Raw genomic sequence first — 5,121 nt, forward strand, 5'->3', positions numbered from 1 at the left:
CTTCACAGAAAAGAACATCCTATTTTATTGGTGTGTGATGCTAAATCGTAAATGATTTAAAGTGGCCATTGTTAGTGTTAAGATGGTTCTCATTTACATTTACATTTACATTTGCAGCATTTAGCAGAAGCCCTTATCCAGAGCGACATACAAAAGTGCTTTGAGTCTCTAGCAGTGAATAAATATACACTGGTAGGCAAGATTACAAACTTAACACTCACACATTTCTCACACTGGTTCACACACATTCCTTTGTCTGTTCAGTGTCTATAGAATATTTATGATATTAGTACGTAAGGTTTACAGGGAGTCTTTATCTGGGCTTACACATCTCCAGCTAGTATGTCTTCTTATCCAAACAGGAAACAGCTTTAGGTCAGTCTTTCTTTCCAATGTGTACATATATACTTGTCTGTTGCATGCAATAAATCGAAGAAGAACATTGCTCCATTCTGTGTGGTGTGTGATTCCTTCCTGATATCAGAAAAGGTTTGGGCATGATAAAAATCTAAGAAAAGTGCAAATTTTTATTGCAAAAACAGTTATGACAAACAATGGTTTGAAACAAATATGACTTTCTTTTATAAAAATAAATTTTTGTTTTTATTAAAATATTACATTTCATATTCATAACCATAATTTTATAAAAAAACTTTTTCATAAAAATGTTATTGTGAAAATATGAATTTCTTTAGCAAAATTTAAATAAAAACCATTAAAAAGTGCAATACGTAAACAAAAAACTTTTACATGACAAACCATAGTTTGACAAAATTATGACGTTTTACATAAATATGCAATTAATTAGTAAAATATAAATTTTCATATACAGAAGCTATTTTTCATGGAAAACCGTTGAAAGAAATTGGTTTCATGATAACCATGTTTGACAAAATTATGACTATTGTAATATGAATATGAAATAAATTGGTAACATATGAATTTTTTTATATACAGAGGAACAATTTAATGAAAAACTGTTAGAAAAGTGAAATATTTTAATAAAGAAACGTTATGACAAATCAAGTTTTTAAAATCTATTGTGAAAAATATGACTTGATATTCATTAGCATCATTTATCTGAAAACCAATAAAAGTGCAAAAATTCTATGCAAAACGTGATTTGACAAACAATGGTTTGAAAATAATGACTTTTTTAAATAAAAGATGGATTGTTTTTATTAAAATATATAATTTTCCATTCATAATCATAATTTCATAAAACATGTTAACCTTCACCATAAAAATATAAATAGTTGTGAAAATATAAATCATTTGATCATGTAAAACCTTGAAAAAAGTACCATAAGTAAATCAAAAACAAAAAAGTGACCATGCAAATCATGTTTTGACAAAAAAGATGACTTTCATTAAAAATGTGATTGTTAAAATGAAAAAATAAATTTTCATATTCATAAGCATCTTTTAATGGAAAACAGTAAAAAAAAAAAAAAAAAACGTACATGAAAAACAATGGTTTGAGCAAAAAATACTTAAAAAAAAAAAAGAAATATATAAAATGAATTGCCAAAATATTAACTTTCATATTCATTAGAATAATTCCATGAAAAACTGTTAAAAAGTGCGAAAAGTTGAAAATAAATTTGAAATACATGTTATGACAAATCAAGTTATTGTGAAATTATGACCTTTTTATATTCATAAGCATTATTAACTAAACACCATTGAAAATGCAAATATTCATTGCAAAATGGGATGACAAACAAGTGTTTAAAAGAAATCTGACTTTCTTTTATACATTTTTTTTATTGTTTTCATTAAAATATTACATTTTATACTCATAACCAAAATTTCACTAAGAAATACAGGAAGGCTATAGAGTCTGCTCCAGCTCTAGGTCTTCCGAATTATGCTAAGCCTTTTCACCTTAATTTGCACAAATGTGGTGGTATGACTGCGGGGATTCTAGCCCAGGAACACGGTGACAGATTTTGCACTGTTGCGTATCTTTTCAAATCTTTAGACAACATAGCACAAGGGTTGCCCTCATGCTTGCGTGCAGTGGCTGCTGCGGCTCTGATCATCCGGGATGCTGAGAAAACGGTGCTGTCACATTCTTTGATACTGTACACCTCACATCATGTAACAGCTATTTTACATAACCTCAACACACCTCAAGATATGACAGCATGATCAAGATCTGGTTATGAAATCACGCTTGTGGCAACATAAACACATTGAACAAGAGACCTCTTGTAGGTTGGCTAATTTTTCCAAGACTTTTTAAGCAGGCACTGGGCAAGAGGCCTTGAAATGTGGGCCTTGTTTTAAAAGCACATGGGATATAGAGTGCTGCTTTGTGTGGTTGTGTTTGAATTCGCCCCCAGAGGAGGTAGGCCAAGTTTGTTACTTTAGTTTGTTTATTTAGAGGGATTTATTTTTATTATATGGGAAAATTGTTTTTGTTTATTTAGAGGCAGCTAAATTAAGCAATGCTGACTGTGTATGTTGACAGCTGATGGTGTAGGTAAATATATGGGCTTTGTCTTATTTTTTTAAAAATAGGATGGCATGAAAGGTTTTATTTGTATTTCTCTCTGGGAATGTGTTTTGATTCAGATTTGGATAAATGCTTGAACATCAACTGATTGTTATATCTGCTATCTGTCAATGAAGGTAACTTATTTAATATTTTAATTAAATAAGTGTGTGTGTGCATTTGGTAACCATGGTTTTAAATGTTTAGTGGGTTTTTTTGTAATGTTTTAGATGTGGATGAAGGCTGAAATGCTGATTGGTTACCATTTTTGGTAGCCGATGAAGATTTAAGTCAATTGCTGTTTCTCCCGTGTTGTTTTTGTTTGGTCCCCTGGTTGGCCGGTCTCAGGAGTGTGCTGCATGGTGGCAGCATGTGTATCTTGTGAATTGTTTGTGTACGAGTACAGTTGGCTGGGGCTTTTTTTTTTCTTTTTTTTTTTCTTTTTTTTTTTCTTTTTATTTCTGTTGATGACACCTTCCCAGCCTTATGTCGCCAGCTTAATTCATGGTGCTTGTTTTCTGTGTGTGTGCATCCCTCTGTGTATAAGATTTAAGTTTGCTGTGTTTTTTTGTAGTTATGAGTGAAGGGTTATGTTCTGAGTTGTGTGTTTTTATTTGAATTGTGGTTATTTCTTTTCAGTGTTTAATGCAAGATGCCATAAAGGTTTGCCACACGCAACGAAATCAGCTATTATAGCGAGAGATTTGAGCTGGCTGTTAACCTCTTTGAGAGCTGGGACCAATTTTGGATGAGTTACTTGTATAAATTATTTTATGTTTGTGTTTGATTGTGTATATTATTTGCTGTCCTATTTTTGTAATACATTTTTGAACCTTGAGTGATTTGAAGGGTTTTGTTTTTGGGCCCGTGCTTTAAACAAGTTTTTCTCTTTCAAATTAGTTTTGAAGGAGTGGCGTAGTGTTACACATGGAAGCAAATACACTATAAAATAGCTGATGGAAAGCCCATAGCACATTTTAATCTCATAGGTGACCTCTTAAATGCTGTTCAACTCCCTGCCAAAGTGGCCATAGTTAAAGTTAAAGGACATGTCGTAGGTGATTCAGAGGAAATTCGGGGAAACGCGTTTGTGGATAAAGTAGCTAAGAAAGCAGCAAAACAACCAGTAGATTTGGACACAGTACATACAAATTTTGAGATCCTGATGATGACACATATCTCCAGTATACAGGATATTGACCAAAAAAAATACTTCAGAGCCTACTGAGGAGGACATAAAGTATTGGACTTCTAAACAATGTAAATCAGATTCTGCTGGTATCATTAGAGATGTAGATGGAAAAATGGCTCTGCCTAAACTAGCTTTAATAGTGTTGGTGAAGCATTACAATGGGATGTCACACATTAGCATAGCTAAAGTCACACAGGCTATCAACCAATCATACTGTATTGCTGATGTAGCTAAAACAATGAAGCTAGTGTTTAGATTCATGTTTGACTTGTGCCAAAACTAACATACATTGACCTGTACGACATGATGCGCTTACTTTTCCTGAGCAACGTTTTCAAAACCTACAGATAGATTTCACACATATGCCACCTGTAGGAAAAATTGAGATACCTGTTGGGTATAGTTGACAGATTCAGTCAGTGGCCAGAAGCATTTGCATGCATGACAGAGAACGCTAAAACGGTTGTAAAAAATATTAACGAAAGAGATCATCTCTAAGTTTGGTATTCCTAGTGTGATTGAAAGTGATAACGGCACACCTTTTGCTTCTAAAGTAACACAACTTTTGGCTAAAAGCTTAGCAATTGATTGCCATTTTAATATTCCCTATCACCTACAATCAGAGAGTGGTAGAGAGAACGAACAGAACCATTAAGGAACGTGTTACCTGCATTAAAACAGGCCGAAATTGGACTGTTGTTCTCCCGGCAGTACTCACAGAAATGAGAATGACCCCATCTTCAACTACTAAACTGTCGCTTTTTGAAATTCTTATGGGCCGGCCTTTCCCCACCCCATGGGTCAGGCGTGACGCACTGGCATTTCTTCCTTAGGTAATCTGGAAGTGATGGTGGACGACTACTTTTCTGCAATGGTTAAAAAATTTAATTCTATAATTGCTAATGTCTTACTAACTCTTCCTCTGCCCACAGAAAACACAGCACACCATTTTGTGCCTAATCAGCATGTCCTGATATGAAGTCTGAAGCCTACCAAGGTCATTGAGCCGAAGTATCGGGGTCCAGCGACTGTTCTAGCTGTAACCAGAACTGGAATTCTTACTGATTATTAGCCACAGTGGATACACGCAAGCAGGACCAAAACAGCACCCCCTTAATCTCTGCACTACTTGGTCTGTTGGCCTAAGAAGCCTGCCTAAGTGAATATTCAGGGCTGAAATATTTGAGAGCCCACAGAAAGATCCTTCTTTATAGCGGAAAGGGGCCACCTCAGGGGTGCTGATCCGACACACTCGACTGTTTTGTTTAGCTTACCCTGATACCTGAATTACAATCCGAATTTTCCCTATTCTCTTTGAACACATCATTCAGAGAGAAGAAACTGCTACGTATACCTGATAATACTGCTTATAAACATATTGAACAAGCACTGAGAAACAATTGTCTCGTGATGTCTTGGAGAATGTGAA

The 5,121-nt window shown here is 34.3% G+C and overlaps 1 long non-coding RNA gene across 1 annotated transcript; it reads left to right on the forward strand.

The window, feature by feature from the left end:
- The first annotated feature begins 2,433 nt into the window (after positions 1-2,433).
- On the forward strand, positions 2,434-2,776 carry LOC310736489. The gene is made up of 3 exons (XR_014536565.1): positions 2,434-2,488; positions 2,581-2,637; positions 2,731-2,776. It is a non-coding gene; the product is annotated as an uncharacterized lncRNA (long non-coding RNA).
- Positions 2,777-5,121: the final 2,345 nt, after the last annotated feature.

Source organism: Silurus aristotelis (assembly GCF_946808225.1).
Source record: "Silurus aristotelis genome assembly, chromosome: 14".
NCBI lineage: Eukaryota > Metazoa > Chordata > Actinopteri > Siluriformes > Siluridae > Silurus > Silurus aristotelis.